We start from the raw sequence: 22,337 nt of genomic DNA on the forward strand, positions 1-22,337 counted from the left end.
ACAGAAAAGCCCTTCATTCCTAGGCACAGCCTTTTAGTTAGAACATGACAACCTGTTTTGTTTGGATAAGAGGTTGGGGTAACTTGGTTAACATGCTAGCTTGTTAATGATTACATTGTATGTGTTAGTCACTTCAGCTCCTGCAGGGGAAATGCAGAACCTTGAATTCAGGTTTTGGCAGATAGGTGAAGGAGGAACAGATTTTTCATCATTTAGAATATGTTAATTTGGGATAGTTTGGTCATTACATGTATCTCTGATAATCATCTAAGAAATCCTACAGAATTTACTGAGATTTATAAACAGCATTTCAATTCACTTGTAAGCATTACCTCTCTTGCCCAAGCACTGAAAAACTGCACAGCTTGAAAATGATTGTGGGAAATAATTCATCTTACGCCTACATAATAGAGGCTGCAGGTACAATGCCTTGGTAGGAATTATTGCTTAGAGGTGAACTGAAATGCTGTTTAAAAAATGCAGTAAGCCCTGTATGAGATCCCAGATCATTATCGTAATGTCTGTCTGCATGTGACTATTACAAATAAAGAGATTACAGATCAGTTTCTCTTTTACTTACCTGCCAAAAATACAGTATTAAGTGACTCCCCTGCAGGAGATGCTGATGTCAAAACACATACAGGTATTGCTACTGTGAAGGGGGAGTTTATTGGGACTTGTGTGTGCTCAGTACCTCTGAAAAGCAGGTCACTTATTTAACGGCCTAACCATGGACTGAAATGTTCCAGGCGCGCTGGAACAATTTGTATAGTGGGGGTGCTGAGAGTTCTTGAACCAAACTGTAAACTCTGTATAGGATGGAAACCACTGCAAGCCAGGAGGTGCAGGAGCACCGCTAGCACCTCTAGTTCCAGCACCTGTGAACATAGTTCCAAATTTTAAAATGCTAATCTTAATTCTCTCTGCCTCAGATGCACATTTGTGAACGGAAATGATAATGTTGATCTACCTCACATGGTGTCTGGTGAGGTTCACTGTCTTTAAAACACTTTGAGCTCTTCTCATGAAAGGTGCTGTAGGAGGGGAAGGTAAATTATTGTTATGACTATGTTTGACCTTCCAGTAATAGATTATTAGGAGTAGAGATGTGGGAAGAACTGATTTTTCAGTTCACTGGTGGTCTGTAAAATCAAAAACTAAATTCATTTTGGGTTGACCTGAAATGAATTTTTTTCAAAATTTTCTGTAAGCTAAAAGGTAAAAAAAAGAATTTTGGTTTCGGTTGAGCAAAACATTTTGTTTGACCAAAAATTAAATGTGTTTAGATTTTGAGCATTTTTAAAAGTTTGTAAGTTTTCTTCTTTAGTGTATAAAACTGAAGGAAATTTAAAAAAAAGTTGTTTTTGACTCGAAACATTGAAACATTTTGTTTCAAAAATGTCAAAACAAAATGTTGGCTTTCTCAGGATTTGGGTTGAGGGGAAGGCGGGTTCCACACAATTTGGTGAAACTGACATGAATTTGCAAAATGTTTTGGTGTCACTCAATTTGTATTTTTCCTCCCCAAAAAGTTTTCAATGAAAAATTTTGCTCAGCTCTAATTAGTCACTTTATTTAACACATCACCAGCACGTCAGGGTCAAATTATTCTCTGTTTTATTCCTAGAGGGTCGCACACTTGAACCTCAAGCTCCTTCTTGGACCACCTCCCTTCCCCACCCATCCCCACAGCCAAGCCTCACTCCAGCCTGTCCCCACAAAACAGCTGGGCCTCTTGACTTCCTACTCTGACAAGTTCTCTTTCCCCCCACCCCCTTTCTTTGCAGTGGAAATGTTGGATAACACACAGAACTTCGTGAGCAGTGAAGTGGCCCGCGGCATCAAATCGACACTCTATGGGCCTGATATTAGTGGAAATCAGGCTTTTCTGGTTTTCTGAGTTTTTTTCACCAAAATCAATATTGTTACGTAGACTGTTCCCTGAAATTTTGGAATTAACTTTTGAAAATTGCAGCTGGTCATCCTATTACATACAGGGAAACAGATAGAGGGGGAGGAATAGTTCCAGTGGTTTGAGCATTGGCCTGCTATACCTAGGGTTGAATTCAATCCTTAAGGGGGCCATTTGGGGACTTACTTTGGGATTGATCCTGCTTTGAGCAGGGGGTTGGACTAGATAATCTCCTGAGGTCCCTTCCAACCCTGATATTCTATATCCTGTGATAGAGAAATGCTGTTGAGTTGAGTGGAGGGCTGGGCTTTGCTTTGCTCAGCTAATTACAGGTAGAACAAAATAGTTTGTTTAAGAATAGATATTACATTACAGAAAACCTGCTGCCTGAACATAATTTCAACCTGATCTTGTAGCCTATACTCACTCTGACATAAACTCATTTTCAGCCCTGGGAGAAGTGAGTGCAACTCACACTTCATTGACATTACTCAGGGCTGAATTTGATCCATTGACTGTAATGGGACTTCTCATAGCAGGGAAGAAACTTTGGTTAAGGGTATGAACGCTGAGGTGTTTTCTGGAAGTGTTGCACTCTGTTTGTGAGTTATAAGCTACACTTTGCTTTGGACAACTAACATTACTGTCCCTGTGTTTGCATTATTCATTAGCTGCTAGCACAGCCTATTATTAAGGTTGCCCAACACTTCCCCTTATAAGATGCTATTTTCATTTGTTTATAACTTTGACTGTTCAGGCTAAAATGGAGTTGATTACAATAAGCTGTGTTGGTATTAAAGTGTGTCTTTCTCAAGAAGGAAATAATCCATTCTAGTGTCCCAACCAAGTTGATCATAATGACAATAGCTCTTCAGATTTATTTCCTTGTTTCTACACCGGCATATGCAATTATATCAATATAACTTTGTGGACAGTGTTTAAGTGCTGCTTAAGGGATTTAGTGTTTAAGGGATTTTGAATTATTTTGTTGGCCATGAAAAATATTGGTCATTTTTGCTCCATGGCAGAGAGGTGGATTTTAAGTAGGACTTTCGATTAATCACAGTTAACTCCAGCAATTAATGCAAAAAAAATTAATCGCAATTAATCGCAGTTTCAATCACACTGTTAAACAATAGAATACCAATTGAAATTTTTAATATTTTGGATGTTTTTCTACATTTTCAAATATTGAGTTCAATTACAACACAGAATACAAAGTGTGCAGTACTCACTTTATATTTTTATTACAAATATTTGCTCCGTAAAAATGATTAACAAAAGAAATAATATTTTTCAGTTCACCTCATGTAAGTACTACAGTGCAATCTCTTTATCGTGAAAGCACAACTTACAAATGTAGATTTTTTTTGTTGCATAACTGCGTTCAAAAAACCAAAACAATGTAAAACTTCAGAGCCTACAGGTCTACTCAGTCCTACTTCTTGTTCAGCCAATTGCTAAGAGAAACAAGTTTGTTTACATTTACAGGTGATAGTGCTGCCCGCTTCTTGTTTGCAAAGTCACCTGAAAGTGAGAACAAGCATTTGCTTGGCACTTTTGTAACTGGCATTGCAAAGTATTTACGTACCAGATATGCTAAACGTTTGTATGACCCTTCATACGACCACCGTTCCAGAGGACATGCTTCCACGCTGATGACGCTCGTTAAAAAAATAATTCGTTAATTAAATTTGTGACTGAACTCCTTGTGGGAGAATTGTATGTCTCCTGCTCTGTGTTTTACTTGCATTCTGCCATATATTTCATGTTATAGCCATCTTGGATGATGTCTCAGAATCAGTGTTTCCTCTAATTTTTTACATCCATGTGCAGAATTAATTTTGTTATGTGCACCAATATGGAGATGATGTGTGACACATCACCTTCATATTGGTGCACATAACAAAATTCATGTGTTGGAGGTGGAGCTGAGAGGTTTGGAGTCTAGAAGGGGACTCAGGGCTGGGGCTGAAGATTGGGATGTGGGGGGATGAGGGCTCTGGGGGTGCGGGCTCTGGAGTGGAGCTGAGGATGAAGGATTTGGGGTGCGGGAGGGGGCTCAGGAAGAGAGTTGGGGTGTGGGGTGCTGTGGGCTCTGGGGTTGGGCCAGGGATGAGAAGTTTGGGGTGCAGGAGGGGACTCAGGGCTGGGGCAGAGGGTTGGGGAGCAAGGAGGGTGTGAGCTCTAGGGTGGGGCTGGGGATGAGGGGTTTGGGTGCAGACTGCCCCAGGGCTTTGGTTGGGAGAGAGGATACCCCTGAATCCTCTCTCACCACAGCAGCTCTGAGCCAGGGAAGAGGCGCCTCTCCCTGGGTGTGGCAGCTCCAGAGGGGCCGGGAGAGGGGGGTGGGCAAGGGAGGAGCTCCTCTTGCCGGCAGCTCTGGCAGGCTTCGGCAGCTTAGAGGGAACCTAGCCCAGCATGTGGTTTGTTTTAAGAACGCTTTCACTGCAGATTTGACAGAACACAAGCTACCAGTGTGAGATTTCTAAAGATAGCTACAGCACTCGACCCAAGATTTAAGAATCTGAACTGCCTTCCAAAATTTGATCAGGATAGGGTGTGGAGCAACATTCCAATGTGGAAACTACAGAACACAAACCACCAGAAAAGAAAATCAACCTTCTGCTGGCGGCATCTAACTCAGATGATTAAAATGAACATGCTTCGGTCTGCACTAATTTGGATCGTTATCGAGCAGAACCCATCATCAAAATGGATGCATGTCCTCTGGAATGGTGGTTGAAGCATGAAAGGACATGGAAATCTTTAGCACATCTGGCACGTAAATATCTTGCAATGCTGCCTACAACTTTGCCATGCGAACACCTGTTCTCACTTTCAGATGACATTGTAAACAAGAAATTTACATTTGCAGGCAACATTATCTCCTGCAAATGTAAACAAACTTGTTTGTCAGAGCGATTGGTTGAACAAGAAGTAGGACCGAGTGGACTTGTAGACTCTAAAGTTTTACATTGTTTCATTTTTAATGCAATTTTTTTGTACATAATTCTACATTTGTAAGTTCAACTTTCCTGGTAAAGAGATTGCACTACAGTACTTGTATTAAATTCAATGAAAAATACGATTTCTTTTCTTTTTACAGTGCAAATATTTATCATTAAAATAAATATAAAGTGAGCATTGTATTCTGTGTTGTAATTAAAATCATTGTATTTGAAAATGTGGAAAACATCCAAAAAAATTTAAATAAATGGTATTCTATTATTGTTTGTCAGCACAGTTAATTGCTTTAATCACTTGACAGACCTAATTTTAAGAAATCAATATTTCGTATCCAGAGGACATTTTACACTACTTTAAAGCAGTTGCAGAGAAGATCACAGTTTTATTTACATTTCTGTATCCCCTGAAGGCCCCGAACAAGATTGAGGCACAGTTGCTCTGAACACGTATACACTTAGAGTTATGTCTACGCTGCGGTTGGCATGTGTGATTATAGCACTTACAGATGTACCTGCGCTAATTGGGGTGCCAACAGCAGTGAAGCTATGACAGCACAGCTAGTGTGGGCTAGTCTCCCTAGGGTCTCTATGGGCTAGTACAGACTGTGCTGCCATTGCTTCATTACTGTTGGTACTCCTGCTACCTAGAATAAAGCTAGCTTGGATATGACTTCACATGCTGCAGTCACACCCGTACCCTTAGAGACCGTACTTGCCCCAAAGTGTTCACAAGCCAAGACAAAGTAGTGGGAAGAGTTGGTAGGTTCTTTCCTCCTCTGGCCCTTCCTGGGAGTATGGGTAGAGGTTGGCATAGCTTCTCCTGCCCCTCAGTCCATGTAGCTCCAGCCCTTCTCCCCAACATGGACAGCGAGTGTGATGGGCAGGGCTGGCTCCAGGCACCAGTGAAGGAAGCAGGTGCTTGGGGCGGCATGTCCGGGTCTTTGGTGGCAATTCGGCCGCAGGTCCCTCGGTCCCTCTCTTCGTCTTTGAGCTGCTGCTGAATAGGAATAGAGGGAGCGAAGGACCAGCTGCCGAACGGCCACTGAAGAATGGAGCAGCACAGTTGAGCTGCTGCTGATCGACTTTATTTTTTTTTTTCCCGCTTCGCCACTTGCGGCAGCAAAAAGGTTGGAGCCGGCCCTGGTGATGGGAGATTCCTAACTCCTCTGGGGCTTCCTCGAGGTGGGGGCAGAGGCTAAGTCTAATTTTCTTGACAAGTCCCTTCTAATTATTTGGGATAATAAGGAAAACTTGCAAAAGTTGGTTCTTAGGGCTGATTAAAGTGCTAGTAAGGTCAGATGTCTGATTGCAAAAGTTCCACCTTTGTGCACTGTGCTCTGTGTGGACACTTTCAATGTGGGTAGATCTATCCACCTGGGTAGATTTTGAATGGGTCGGCTCTTTGTGTGGAGCTGCCCTGGGAATTTGAGTCATTATTGACAAAAGCATGTTTTTGCCTTTCTCAGCACCAAGGAGCCAATGGGAGAGCAAGGCGGGCTCTGTTCTGCCTCATTCATCACCAAAGCTGTCCACTAAAACCCAACTGCAGCATTCCTGGGCCAGAATTTGGCTAATTATTATTAGTGGTGCTGTAAGAGGCAGAAAGAACACAGCTAGATTTCCAGAGCAAATGTGTCCTGCAGGTCAGTGAGAGTGTCATTTTCGCAGTCACTTTTCAGGCATTTGGAGTGCACAGGAGGTCCCGGAATAGGTTATCTACTCAGTTCTGGCTTACTCCATTGCTCTTTGCCCTTTGTAGTTCCAAGACTTTAGGAAGTGGCAGGCTGTTTGTTTTTCACTCTGTAGCGTACTCTAAGATGTTTGCTGGCAGGCTGATCAGTGCCCTATGAAAGGCTGTGAGAGCATATAGTGAGTCACAGATAGTTTTCAGTAATGGTAGGGTAGGGAAGCTTCATTTGTGAACAGCTTCCCTGCTCACATGACAAGTTCTGGGAAATGTTAAAATGCCTCAGAACCCTTCTGGCATCTTGACATTACTGAATTTCAAACCAGAGCTGAGAAAGTGCTTTGTGTTTTACACTTGATAAATCCAATATATTTCCTCATGGAGGAGCTGAGCTATTTTTGCTAAGAGGATTTGTGCCTTGCGTCCCTTTAGGGTCTGACCCTGCATTCTTTGTATACTCCAAAACATCAGCCAAAATCCAGAAGAGGTTTGGATGTGTGAGCAATGCAGGCTCGACTAAAGCTTACTCTAACGCCTCACTCCGAGACACCAGAGAGATTCTGAAAAAAATCTTCCAGAAGAGCTTCAGATTAAAAATTGAGTGAACAGTAAGGACCATGCAGGAGACTTTTGACAATGGCAGTTGAATTTGCTTTTGTTAAGTGAGTCAGTATGGTCAGAGGGATGGGTCAAGATAGCAAGAAACATGAGTTCTGTTCCCAGCTTAGCCCTGGCTGATTTAGTGTCTGTCTTTAAGCAAATCCTTATTTCTTCCTACCTCTCTTTCTTCATATCTAAGAATGGGGATAAATTATTTTCTTGCCTTATTAAAGCCTTTTTGAGATCCTTGGCTGAAAAGCACAATAGATGTGCTAAATAGTACTAAATGTTATGATACAAAAAGTACGCTTGGTCTCATAGAAATAATGCTAACCAATTACAAGTCCTGCCTTACTTCTCTTGAAGTCAACAGCAGAGGAAATACTACTTGCTTAATAAGGGATGCAGTTCTTAAACATACAACTGTAGAAACTGAAGAGACCTCAAGAAATCATCTAGTCCAGTGCCCTGTGCTCAGGCAGGACCAAGTAAACCTAGAGTATCTCTAGCAGTTGTTTCTCTAACACATTTTTTAAAACCTTCAGAGATGGGGATTCCACAACTTCCCTTGGAAGCCTATTCCAGTACTTAACTACTCTTATAGCTAGAAAGTTTTTCCTACTATCCAATCTAAATCTCCCTTGCTGCAGATTAAGCCCATTACTTCTTGTCCTATCTTCAAGGTACATGGAAAACAATTGATTACTGTCCCCTTTTAACAGCTCTTAATATATTGGAAGACTGTTATCAAGCCCCTCCTCAGTCTTCTTTTCTCAAGACTAATCATGCCCAGGGGTTTGGTTTGTTTTTGTTTTTTTGGTTTTTTTTGTACCTTTCCCTGTAAGTCAAGTTTTCCAAATATTTTCTCATTTTTGTTGCTCTTCTCTGGTCTCTCTCCAGTTTATCCACATTTCTTTTAAAGTGTAGTGCCCAGAATTGGATACAGTACTCCAGCTAAGACCTCACCAGTGCTGAGTAGAACAGGACAATTACCTCTTGTGTCGTACATACAACTGTCTTGTTAATATACCTCTGATTGAAATTAGCCTTTATTTCAACTGCATCACATTGTTGACTCATTCAATTTGTGATCTACTATAGCCCCCCCAGATCTTTTTCAGCAGTATTACGACCTAGCCAGTTATTCCTCATATTATAGCTGTGGATTTGATTTTTCCTTCCTTTGCACTTGTCTTTATTCAGTTTCATCATGTTTATTTCAAACCAGTTCTCCAAGTTGTCAGTCACTTTAAATTATTGAAGCCCCTCCCAGTGTGATGTCATGTGGAAATTGTATAAGCATACTCTCCACTCCATTATCCAAGTCATTAATGAAAATATTGAATGGTATCAGACCCAGGACTGACTCCTGGGGGATCCCAGTAGATATGCACCGCTGGTTGGACAGCGAACCACTGATAACTACTCCTCGAGTCTGGTCTTGTATCTAGTAATTTCATCTAGACCACATTTCCCTATTTGGTTTATGAGAATGTCATGTGAGCCTGTGTCAAAAGCCTTTCTAAAATTAAGATATATCACATCTGTTGTTTCCCTTCTATCCGTTAGGCCAGTAACACCCTCATAGAAGGAAGTTAGGTTGAGTTGGCCTGATTTGTTCTTGATAAATCCATCATGACTATTCGTTATAATCCTGTGATCCCTGAGGTGCTTACAAATTGATCATTTATACTTTATTCCTGTATCTTTCCAGGTATTGAAGTTAGGCTGATTGGTCTATAATTCCATGGGTCCTATTTGTTCCTCTTTTTAAAGATAGGTACTCTGCCCTTCTCCAGTCCTTATACATACCAGTAGCTCAAAAGAGTAAAAAGAAAATTTGGAGCAAATTGTGGATGGGAATGTGTCAAGCTCCTTGTGACAGTTGGAGTGATGTTGATTCTTTGCTGTCCTGTTTCAGCACTTGCTAATGGAGTTGTCACCGTTAAATACCCCATTTACCTTTTCAGGGTTAGTACATGAAACACTTGAGACCTTTAATCTAAAAAACCTGTGAATACAACAGTGATAAGGGTTTGTTTTTTTTCCTTTCAGTTGTGCAGTAACAATGTTCCTTTCATTCATGACTGCCTGAGAACAAAAAATGTTTTGTGTACTTTAGGACCAGACGAGATTGGGTAAATGTTTTGTAGGGATTTGCAAACTGTTCCTGTGAAACATTTTAAAATCTTGACTTGGGGTGGCCATCTTTATCTAAGAGTGCAATCTTTAACTGCACAAGTGCGGTTGATTGTACTCCATTTTACACATAATTTGAATGTAGAACTCCAGGGTTTGTTCTGTGGCTTAGCCAAGAGGCTGCTAAAACTAGTGGGGCAGTGATCTGGGGAACAGTTCACCTTAGTGGGAAGGGCCTTGGACTAGGAGTCTAAAGACCTGGATTTTATTGCCAGTTCTGCCATAGATTCACTATATGGCTCTCAGCAAGCCACTTAAACTCAGGGCGGCTAGTGAATTTGAGTGCCACTAGCTTTGTTTAGATGTCAGACTTGAGACACCTGGGGGCCTTATATCTGAAATGGTATCTGCAGCTCCACCTGAAGTAAAAGTTGATGCAGGAGTTCAGTATTTATGAAATTGAGACCCCAGATACCTCAAGCTGGCCATCCAAGAAATGGAAACTCCCAAAAATCAGTGAGCACTTTTGCACAGTTTGCTCCAGGCTTCTCTATGCTTTCTTTCCTCTATCAATAAAATGAAGTTGATGATACCTTTGTAAAGTGCCTTGAGCTCCTTGTACATCAAAGTTTGTGCTTTGCTTTGTGGGAAATTTAGAATTGGAAATAAGCAAGGAGCAGAACTTAACTGACTTTCAGGGAAGCATATGTAGCAGGACCAAACAGTGGGGCATGTAATTTTTATTATAAGGCTACTGATTTCACAACTAACAAACTGCCCTTGTGATATGATCAGATAAGGAGGGCTTGTGTTGATGGTGTTACAGAGGCAGCTTGATATCCTTAGTTCTCTCCAGCATGCCCCTGCAGAACACTCTTTGTCCAACCGTCCACCAAAATCCTGATCCAGAGATCATTGAAGTCAATGGAAAGGCTCCCATTGAGTCAATGGGCTTTGGACCGGGCCCTAACTGAAGTACAATCACTTTATACATGCAGTTGTTTACAGCACTCAGATGCTTGTGTTTGCTGTAAAAGTACCTAATATAGATAGGTTGCTTCTACCATTAAGTGTGTTTGGCAAAGATTTTTTTCCTGTTAACCCACTGGGATGTGAATCCACACTCTCACACCCTAATCAAGAATCGGACCTCTAGAGCAACAAGCCATCCTTGCCAGAGCTAGCCCATCAGTGTTAGGGCCAGTCCTATAGCTCAGTGTCTCCTAAGAGCTGTAACAAAACCTCTGAAGCTCTCACCGCTTCACTTTTAACTTTTGAAAATAGTTAATAGCTTTTAGTGAATTTAGAGCCTAGTGTTTCTAGTCTCAGAACAGGTTTCCAGTGATGTAAAACCTCTGACACAGAAGTTACAAAATAATGAAAACATCTGGGTTTGCTCCTGCAAATCAACCTGGATTTCACACAACCCTGTGGCCATGACTTGTTGCTTTTGAGGCAGGCAAGGGAAAAGAAAAACAGCCACCTACTGCACCTGGTCAGTTGTGGAAGGGCATATTTTCCAGGCCAACTGAAACCTGTGCCTTGTTTGCACAGAATGACTGATAAATTAAGAAATGTGCTTTGAAGGTCTGAAGAGTCCTTCATGCTTTTGTACAAATAGGCTCAATAAGATTTTTTTTCAGTTACCTTTCTACTGTACATTTTAAATGAGGGGACTGAGGTTTAATGAAGATTTCGGCAGTGATTGATCTTGGTTGGTTATTTGCATGATGTCAAAGGTAAATCTCCAGTGAAACTGCCAGTGCAAAGTCAGGAGTGCTGATTAGGACTCTCAAACCGCAAACCAACCATTGCTAAATGTCTGAGCTTAATATCATTCATTCTACACACCCTACTTTCTCCTCCCCCCCCCCACTGCTAGTTGTGGGGAAACTAAATTCGATTCTTAGGTCCTGATGATCCCATCCTGGGGAAAAACCATAGGAAAAGTTGATGAAAAAAGCTGGAGCATGTGCATCTGATAGGATTCACAAGGTTTGCAGGCTAAGGATCTACAGAGAAAGCAGGACAAATCCATGTGCCTCCTGGCAAACCCCTGGGATGACCTTCCCCATGCTGCTGTCTGAAGTTCCCCTTGCCTTGAAGGTTGCTCTGTCATTAGCTGCTCCCTGCACCCTGCAGCTATGCATCACCTGTCTGAGCTACAGGGTTGGAGGGAGCAGGAATGCATCACCTGTCTGTCCACGAGGGTCCAAAGCCATGGTGGGGAGTCAAATCTGCTCTGCTCTAAATGGCAGTAATCCTGCATGTCTGTTTGATTGGCACACTGAAGGCACACAAGCTTGTATTTCTAGCAAGTCAGAACTCAGATCACTTGCAGGGAGTACAGTGGGTCACATCCCACCCTGGAGAACGCTAAGTTCAGCATTTGGGAAGGAATGTCCTAGATGTGTCAAGGACAAGCACTTTATGGCACCATGTCCATCCCAGATGGCAGAATTCAAATTTAAGATAGGAAAACGGAAAATAATCTGCTGTGTACAAGGGGGATGTACAGCCAAGATGTGAGAACGCCAAATGGTCCTGCAATAGCTATTGGAGAGGGTAACCCTGACTCACACAAAGCTACCTGATGTGATGGAGCTTATAGCTATCAGGAATGGCATACTGTGGGAGAGGGAAACAGAGGGGTTTATGAAGATATGCCTGCAGACTCTAGGGGAATATGCATGGTGAAAACAATGCCCCAGAAGTGACGCTGCTAAGAAGGAATTGGCAGCCGAAAATTAAGAAACCGGAAGGCATTGTGACACAACAGAATCAGTGCTTCAGGCAGCCATAGACTGCAAAGGAAGTGCTCGAGGAAAAAGCTCGAGGCAGCACAGGAAAAAATGGATGGATTTTTAAACACGAGTAAAAGGATGTTAAGGCAGGCAGAGAATCAGAGTGAGATTTTTCAGAAGTACAGAATGCTGGACTAGCTCTGCTTCCATTGACTCCCATGGTGCAGCTCCCATTGACTGCAATGAGAGCAGAGCTAGGCCATCACTGAAGTTCTGCGAATCAAGTCCTGGGAGTGCAATCAAAAATCTGCTGGGAAGCAGACTAAGGAACAGTAAAACTGCACTTGGAGCATGTGTGTATTGACAGTACCACAGAGCACGAACAGAATCAGAAAGAGCAATGCATCCTGCCTTCTGCTGTGGGTCACTGAGAGGTGACAAAAGGAAAACAAGTTCTTTATGGAGGAAAATGTTGTATGAAACTGCCAATAGCCAAGAAGTCTGTGTGACGTACACCCCTTATACTTTATGGAAACATGGTTATGATATGAATATAGTATAACTAAGATATACTTTATGCAATATAGTCTTGTAAGATATCATTGGAAAGGTTGTAATTTACTGAATGTGTTTATCCAATTTGTATGTATATATCATTTTTTGTATCTGAAGCTGGCAATATTGACCGTGTCTCTGTATTTCAAATATGCTATGTTGGATGAGGCCAAACAATGTTAGTGGCTGATTGAAGAAATGCACACAAGCGTAAGGATTACCCCAGGAACTGTGTGCAATAGAAACCTCTTAGAGAGAGCACTACACAGTGGGAACTATTTGACACAGGTCAAATAGCTCTATACAATGGGAACTGTTTGACTCAGGTCACAGCAAAAAAAGCTTTCCAGCAAGTGGGGGGAAGATATAAAAGAGGGACAAAGACAACATGAAGGGTCCTCGCTCTCTATACAACAACACACCTGAAAACATCCGAGGAACAAAGACTGAACTGTGAGAAATGATGGTCCCAGGCTAAGATCTTTAGCCTGCGTAAGAGAACCTGGGAAAGCCAAGGCAACTTGTGCTTTAAGAATCTGCCAGTCTGTTTATCACTCAAGGTGAAAATTTGTGTGTTACCTATCTGATGTGTTAAACTCAGTCTGTGAGTTTTGTTTATTTACTAAGGTAATTTACTTTGTTCTGTTTGCTATCTCTTTTATCACTTAAAATTCACCTTTTGTAGTTAATAAACTTATTTCTTGTTTATAATAAAACCCAGTTTATGTAATTTCTAACTGGGGAGGGGGGCAAGCAGTTGTGCACATCTCTCTTCACATTGAGTAAGAGGGTGGATTTTTATGAGCTTCCGCTGTGTAGATTTGTCTGTATAGTGCAAGACAGTATTATTTTGGGTTTATCTCCCAAAAGGGGCATGCACATGAGTGCCCGGGGGAGTCCTCTCACACAGAACTGATTTCCTTCTGTGATTGCAGTGGGGTGTGGCCCTACCTGTGTGTGTGTGCTGCAAGAGGCCGGAGAGCCTAATTCAGCAAAGCAGGGAGAGGGAAACCTGGCTGGCTGAGCAAGAGAGGCTCAGTGAAATCTCAGTACATCAGGTCGCACCCCAGAACGGGGGTCTAACCCGTCAAAGTCCGGTAATAGTAAAATACCTCTTTGGAGCTATTGGGCTGTCTTCAATCCACTGCTTGTCAACAGATTTTGTGATGCGAGTCATAGAACAGGCAGGGGATAAAAGGTAGAGGAGTTACATTGATGTAAGAGTGATTGAAAATGTGATTGCTGAGAGCTCTAGTATGGAACTGGAGAAACGCCTGTTGAGAGTCTTTGGGTTAAGTTTAGAGGCGAGAGCGACAAGGGTGATGTCGTGGTGGGTGTCTGCTATAGACCACCAGACCAACTAACAGAAGTTTCGAGATCACAGGCCCTGGTTCTCATGTGGAACTTCCATCACCCTGACATCTGCTGGGAGAGCAATACAGCAGTGCGCAGACGATCCAAGAAGTTTTTGGAGATGTTGGGGACAATGTCCTGGTGCAATTGCTGGAGTAACCAACTAGGGGCCGTGCTCTTCTTGACCTGCTGCTTACAAACAAGGAAAAATTGGTAGAGGAAGAAGAAGTGGGTGGCAGCCTGGGCACCAGTGACCATGAGATGGTTGAGTTCAGGATCCTGACTAAAGGAAGGAAAGCAGCAGAATACGGATCCTGGACTTCAGAAAATCAGACTTTAACTCCCTCGGGGAACTGATGGGCAGGATCCCCTGGGAGGCTAATATGAGGTGGAAAGGAGTCCAGGAGAGCTGGCTGTACTTTAACGAAGTCGTATTGAGGGCACAGGAACAAACCATCCTGATGTGCAGAAAGAATAGCAAATATGGCAGGCGACCAGCTTGGCTTAACAGAGAACTCTTTAGTGAGCTTAGACACAAAAAGGAAGCTTACAAGAAGTTGAAACTTGGACAGATGACCAGGGAGAAGTATACAAATATTGCTTGATCATGCAGGGGTGTAATCAGGGAGGCCAAAGCACAATTGGAGTTGCAACTAGCAAGGGATGTGAAGGGTAACAAGAAGGGTTTCTACAGGTATGTTAGCGACAAGAAGAAAGTCAGGGGAAGTGTAGGACCCTTACTGAATGGGGGAGGCAACCTAGTGACAGAAGGTATGGAAAAAGTTGAAGTAATCAATGCTTTTTTTTTGTCTCGGTCTTCACAGACAAGGTGAGCTCCCAGATTGCTGCACTGGGCAGCAGAGTATGGGAGGAGGTGAGCAGCCCTAGTGGTGAAAGAACACGTTCAGTGCTATTTAGAAAAGCTGGACATGCACAAGTTTATGGGTCTGGATCTAATGCATCCAAGGGTGCTGAGGAAGTTGGCTGATGTGATGGCAGAGCTATTGGCCATTATCTGTGAAAACTCATGGTGATCGGGGGACGTCCCGAACGACTGTAAAAAGGCAAATATAGTGCCCATCTTTAAAAAAGGGAAGAAGGAGAATCCAGGAAACTACAGACCGGTCAGCCTCATCTCAGTTCTTGGAAAAATCATGGAGCAGATCCTCAAGGAATCCATTTTGAAACAGTTGGAGCAGAGGAAGGTGATCAGGAACAGTCAACATGGATTCACCAAGGGCACGTCATGTCTGACCAACCTGATTGCCTTCTATGATGAGATAACTGGCTCTGTGGATATGGGGAAAGCGGTGGATGTGATATATCTTGACTTTAGCAAAGCTTTTGATACGGTTTCCCACAGGTTTCTTGCCAGCAAGTTAAAAAAGTATGGATTGGATGAATGGACTATAAGGTGGACAGAAAGCTGGCTAGATTGTCGGGCTCAACAGGTAGTGATCAATGGCTCAATGTCTAGTCGGCAGCCGGTATAAAGCAGAGTGCTCCGGGGTCAGTTCTGGGACTGGCTTTGTTCAACATCTTCATTAATGATCTGGATGATGGGATGGATTGCACCCTCAGCAAGTTCGCGTATGATTCTAAGTTTGGGGGGCAGGTAGATACACTGGAAGGTAGGGATAGGGTCCAGAGTGACTTAGACAAATTGGAGGATTGGGCCATAAGAAATCTGATGAGATTCAACAAGGACAAGTGCAGAGTCCTGCACTTAGGACAGAAGAATCCCATGCACTGCTACAGGCTGGGGACCAATTGGCTAAGCGACAGTTCTGCAGAAAAGGACCTGGGGGTTACAGTAGATGAGAAGCTGGATATGAGTCAACAGTGTGCCCTTGTTGACAGGAAGACTAATGGCATATTGGGCTGCATTAGTAGGAGCATTGCCAGCAGATTGAGGGAGTGATTATTCCCCTCTGTTCAGTACTAGTGAGGCCATATCTGGAGTATTATGTCCAGTTTTGGGTCCCCCACTACAGAAAGGATGTGGACAAATTGGAGAGAGTCCAACGGAGGGAAATGAAAATGATTAGGTGGGCTGGGGCACGTGACTTTTGAGGAGAGGCTGAGGGAACTGGGGTTATTTAGTCTGCAGAAGAGAAGAGTGAGGGGAGATTTGATTGCAGCCTTCAACTACCTGAAATGGGGTTCCAAAGAGGATAGAGCTCATCTGTTCTCAGTGGTGGCAGGTAACAGAACAAGGAGCAATGGTCTCAAGTTGCAGTGGGGGAGATCTAGGTTGGATAGTAGGAAAAACTATTTCACTAGGGGGGTGGTGAAGCACTGGAATGAGTTACCTAGAGAAGTGGTGGAATCTCCATCCTTAAAGGTTTTTAAGGCCCGGCTTGACAAAGCCCTCATTGGGATGATTTAATTGGTGTTGGTCCTGCTTTCAGCAGGGGGTTGATTAGATGACCTCCTGAGGTCTCTTCCAACCCTGGTATTCTATGATTCTACTGTGCGTATTATGGGGTTAGAGAGGGACTCTGGTCATACTGTTTTGGAAGGAGAAGGTAATGGTTCCAATTCATCATTGCCCTGCACCTTTTATGGTCATTTATGCCATATCAGAATGGCAGTGTTTTACCCCCGCTTTACATTAGTGCAAATGACTGTCTGACTACACCAGGTGTGGAGCACTGGAGTATCAGCCCCAATGAATCAGATTGCACTCTGCCTCACTGATGATCAGTTTAGGAAGATGAGGTTACCATTGCTTCACCCTCTCTTAGCTCCATGTTTTTCACTCTAAGTAGGGTTTTTTGGTTCTCAAATAATTTACAATCTCTCCTTTCAATCAGACTAATGCAGACATGGGGTAAGAAAAACAAATCCTTCTGGCTTTAGCTGTGTGAACAATCCAAGCCATTATGGCTGGGGAAGCAGCAATAATCACAGCTTTGTTGTCTCTCCGATCAGCTGTGAAATAAATCTTCTAACATAGAGATTTCATTCATCCATCTCTTTAGCTTCTTCTGTGGGAATGGTTATTCAGGGATGTGCTCTTCAGGTTTGAAAGAAGTATGAAGGAATGAGTTGAAGAAATTTTGGAGCCACTGGCAACAATATTTCCAAGCTTGTGAATGACAAGAGAGGTTCTGGAATACTAGAGAAGGGCTAATATAGTGCCTATCTTTAAAAAGAGGGGAAAGGAGGCGCCAGGAACTATAGACCAGTCAGTCTGACTTTGATACCTGGGAAGCTACTTGAGCAATGTATAAAACATTCAGTTTGCAAATACCTGGAGGATGAAGGATCACGAGCAGCCAGCATGGATTTACCAAGAACAAAGCATGCCAAACCAGCTTGATTTCCTCCTTTGACAGGGTAACTGATTTGGTGGATAGGGATAATGTGATGGACATAATATACCTGGACTTCAGCATGGCTTCTGACACAGTCCCACATGACATTCTGATAAGTAAGCTGGAGAGCTCAGTGGAACTACCATTCAGTGGATACATAATTGGTTAAACAATCGCTAACAAAGGCTAACTATTAATGGAATGATGTGGTTTGGAGGGAGGTCTCAGGTGGGGTTCCACAGAGATCTGTTCTGGGTCCAGTTTTATTTAACATCTTTATTAATAACCAGGATGTAGGAGTAGAGAGCATATTGATCAAATTTTCAGATGAAATGAAGCTGGAGAGGGTTTGCAAACATTTTGGAGGATAGAGCTAAAATTCAAAGGGATCTTGATAAACTGGAGAACTGGGCAACAGACAACAAAATGAAATTCAACAAAGACAGATGGAAGGTGTTACACTTACGGAAGAAAAAACAAATGTACAAATACAAATTGGGGGATAACTGGTGTGGCAGCAGCATGGCTGAGAAGGATCTGGGAGTTGTGGTGGATCACAACCTCAACATGAGTTAGCAATGCAACATTATTGCAAAACAAGCAAATGCAATTTTGGGTTGCATTAACGGAGGCGTAGCATGTAAGTCACAGGAGATGATAGAACCGTTCTAGCTCTGCACTACAGCTGGAGTACTGTGTCCAGTGTTGGTCACCAATGTATAGAAAGGATGTAGAGAAACTTGAAAGGATCCAGAAGTGAGTGACAAAGATGATCAAAGGGATGGAATGCAAGCCATTTGAGAAAAGGCTGAAGGAACTGGATATGTTTAGTTTGGAAAAGAGATTAAGGGGGAACATGATAGTTGTCTTCAGATACTTGAAAGGCTGCCATAAGAAAGATGGAGAAAAGTAGTTCTCTCTTGCCACAGAGGGCAGGACAGAAGGCAATAGGTTCTAACTGCAGCACAGAAGATTTAGATTAAATCTCAGGAAAAACTGTACAATGACAGTGTACAAGGACAATGAAACAGACTGCCTGGGGAGGTTGTGAAAGTTCCTTCACTGGAAGTTTTCAAAGGAGGCTGAATAGCCATCTGGCTTGCATGGTTTAGACACAACAAATCCTGCATTTTGGCAGGAGGCTAGACTAGATGACTCTTGCGGTTCCTTATGACTATAGTTCTATGATTCTGTGTTTCATTGGGGAGCCCTAGAAGGCGATCAAAGGAATAAAAATCAGGCTAGGGAGTTGGGGGGGGGGAATTGGGGGAGTGTTAGGTTGTTACGTCTTCCAGAATCCAGTCAGCATAATGCCTCTGCATATGGCTACAATGGCTTTACGTAGATCAGAATAACAACAACAAAATTAAGTAACAAAATAATCATGTTTGCTCAGTGAGAGGTTCTCTTTTACCAGCTGCATCCAGCCTCACTTCATTCCTAAATCTTGTCTAGACTGGGGATTTCAGCCATTAGTGGCCAGTTGCTGGTGTAACTGCACCACAGTGTGGACAGACGAAGCTGCTATAATTGGAATTTGGACCATTGTGGTTTAACTTTGCTTTCAACCTTGTCACTCTTTTCTCTGGGGCTCCAAAAATATTCACTTAATGACTTTGAAACCCATTCTTTCATTTTCAAGTGTCACTACACTTCTCATTTTTGCATGGAAGCAGCATTGCAGAAATTCTATGAGAACAACCCAGCTCCCTGTATTTCCAGCATGACCAGAAGCAAGACGTAGAAGTTCCAGTGTGTGTTTTGAATAGTGGTTTACGTAGTGCTACTCACAATAGGATTCATTTTTAAGTGCTGAGCTCCTGGGGTGAAACAAGTATCTCAAGTACCACTCCCACTGGCCAGTCTGTACCTGTTGTTCCTAGAAGATTTCCCTCTTCACGACTATCAACTAAGCACCTTTTTTCAATTGACATATACTAATAAATCACAACATACCTCCTTGGACTTTCCCAGAAGTACTTAAACACACAATCTCAAGCAGTTTTAGAGAGCAAACAAGCCTCTTTTACCAGTTCCCAGACAATTCAGAAGCCACCATCCTGTTGCTCTGCAGGCACACCCAGATTTAATTACAGTAAGATGAAGAGCACAATTTCCCATAGCATTGCACCCTCAGCCTGTTATGAGTCACTTCTGACCAGTAGAAATATACAACAAGTAAATGTGCTGCATTCAAAAGGAGAGGTACCAAGTTATCAATGTGGGAGTAACTGTGCCAGTACCTGTGGTATCCCTCTGACTATGCCCTGCAGGAACTGGGGTCGGGTGTGTGAGAAGATTTTCAAGAGTGCTCTGCACTGGCCTAGTTTTGCTCCTGTGGAAGTGGATGGGTATTTCACCATGACTCCCGTGGGAGCAGAGAGAGGCCAATTCTGAGCGCGTTTGAAAATCCCAACCTCCATGTTTAGAGTCAGATTGAGATAAGTGATGGTGTAGTTAAGAAAAAGGGCTGCACCTTCTCGCCTGACTCCTGCCTGTTGATTAAGGCAGTTCAGAAGGAATTAGGTATAATAATTAAATTCTGGATTATAATATTGTACAAGAACTATAAAACAGCAAGCACCAAATTCACACGCAGTTGTTGTGGTTTTGTATTTTTTAAAGAGAAATTAAGCAGAGGATGAATTAAAATCTTCCACGGGCCACTTCCTTCCCCTCACCCCCCAAAAAAATACCCCAGGCCTTTTTGTCCTAACTCACCCTAGCGAGGGTGGTCTCCATCACTTAAACAGTGTCTCAATATGTTGCTGTTATCAATGTGGTTGTAGTTTGTCATATCGCTGCAAAACTTAAAATGAAGAGTGGAAAAGTACAGTTTCCCTGAAGGTTTTTCATTTTCTGAATCTTCAATTTTCTTTGCATCCTTCACTTACCTGAAAGTGAATTAGAAAAGCAGAAACTTTGCTAAATCTGACATGTTCAAGAACACACAATGCTGGATATTCTTAAAGGAATTATTTCACTTGGATGACCTACTGCCCGGGCGGCTTTTAACTTTCCTGCACAGCGAGCTTTTGACACCTTTCACCAGTGAAGTCTGGTTCTAGTATAACAATCAGAGAATGAAGTTTTTCTCTTTCCCTGACTAGGAACATTGAAATGTAAAATCTGATATTTTTAAAATAAACCTGAAATTGAATTTTTTATAAAACAGCTGTCTGATATACGACAAGTTTTATAGTCAACCTCGACCAGACCTACTGCCAGTGTTTAGGGCCTGATCCAAAGCTCCTTGAAGTCAATGAGAGTATTTGCATGGATGTCAGTGGATTTTGGACCAAGCCTTCACTGCTTACCACTCAAATCCATAAATGTGTAGCGCTGGCTTTTTGGACTTTGCGTGTTACCTGATAGTCCCAGAAAATATTAGTCCTAAAAAATGTATGCTAAAGATTCAAAGGAAACACCAGCCATCAAATTCTGACTCTCTTTACTTCCTCTCTACAAACTGAGTGCTCTGCTCAGCCTATATTTTATATTAGCCCAAGTGAATCTGTGCAGTTCCCTTCATGGCTACCTGTGCAAGTTTCTCATGCTAGGACCACAATTTTTCCAAGAAGGGCGAATAGGTAATTGCCACAAATAGAGCTGGAGGCATGTGCTAGAATTGCAGACATCCTCCGTTGACCCTGGAGCTCAAATACTGCCTTGTGGCTCAGTGCATGGAGGGGCTGCAGATCTCAACTCATAGGATTCTGGAGGAACCAGGATGGAGGTGAAACAGCAGTGAACCTGTGGTTCCTCTCCCAGTTCTTTCATCATCATACTATTAGAAGGGACTGCCAGAATTCAGCCCCAGTGGAGCAGGGGTCTTGGAAGGACATGGGAGCAATGTCTTTAGCACACATAAGGTTTAGTTCAACCCCAGTTTAATTATTCAATTAATCTGATCTCAGTAATGTATAGGTATGAGCAATGAGCTATAACACCAGAGTTGTGTGGGATGAAAGTAGTTTTAGGTCTAAAATGAGTGATGCACCTTGCACTTGAAAATAAAGGAGGGACATGCAGCAGACTTGGGGAAAGGAGGTTAACACATGGTGGGAACTATCAACATGTTTTAGTATTAAGTATTATGGACATTACTTTAAATTACTTTAAACTGGCAAACCTGATGGACCACAGGATACTCTTGCACCCCTAGGTTGCACAGTCAAATCCAGGTAGGGTGCCCAGACAGCAAATGTGAAAAATCATGACAGGAAGTGGAGGGTAATAGGATACTGTATAAGAAAAAGACCCAAAAATCGGGACTGTCCCTATAAAATTGGGACATCTGGTCACCCTAAATCCAAGTGTGGCTTATGTGATATGATAATGGTGGCTTTGATCCAGTGTCCAGTGTACAGGTGCCAGCAACACAGAAATCATTGGCACCGTATTAGTAGTCTCAGCAGGGAGGTCAGTGATTGAACAGATGAACTCTCACCTTAACTGGAGAGATGGTCTCTCCACATCAATTCTGAGACATTGACAGGACTCTGCGGGGAAGCTTTTGTGTTATGCCCATGCTGCTGCAACCCTTTGGTTAAAGGAGTTCAGTCTCCAAGGGTGATAATCTGATATCTTTCATTTGTAATAAAATCACATACATTTATTTCATTTAATTTATGCAAACACAATTGTATGTGGACAGATGCACTAATCTGCTTCCTCCTGAGAGGCAAATAACATATTTCACTGGGCTGAGAGTCCGTTGTTCATGTTTCTGAGTGAGGGTGATGATGCTTTTAAAGTATCAGAGGGTAGTCGTGTTAGTCTGGATCTGTAAAAGCAGCAAAGAATCCTGTGGCACCTTATAGACTAACAGACGTTTTGGAGCATGAGCTTTCGTGGGTGAATACCCACTTCCTCAGATGCATGTAATGGCTTTTAAAGACATCTGAGCTCTTCTGATAAATGGTTCTTATATTGACTTTAATTGGTGCAAATTTCCTAGCGGGGAATTACTCTCCAGAAGGATTTCTTCAGATGTTTGAAAACTTGTGTGGGCATTGGCTTTCCCCTTTTCAGAAAAGGAATGAAATGATCTTTGAA

The 22,337-nt window shown here is 42.5% G+C and overlaps 1 protein-coding gene across 1 annotated transcript in view; it reads left to right on the forward strand.

Annotated features, from left to right (window-relative positions):
• The window catches only part of LOC127046996 (tetraspanin-36-like), a 47,924-nt gene that overhangs the window by 4,168 nt on the left and 21,419 nt on the right, over window positions 1-22,337 (forward strand). The window lies entirely within an intron of this gene.

Source organism: Gopherus flavomarginatus, chromosome 3, assembly GCF_025201925.1.
Source record: "Gopherus flavomarginatus isolate rGopFla2 chromosome 3, rGopFla2.mat.asm, whole genome shotgun sequence".
Lineage (NCBI taxonomy): Eukaryota > Metazoa > Chordata > Testudines > Testudinidae > Gopherus > Gopherus flavomarginatus.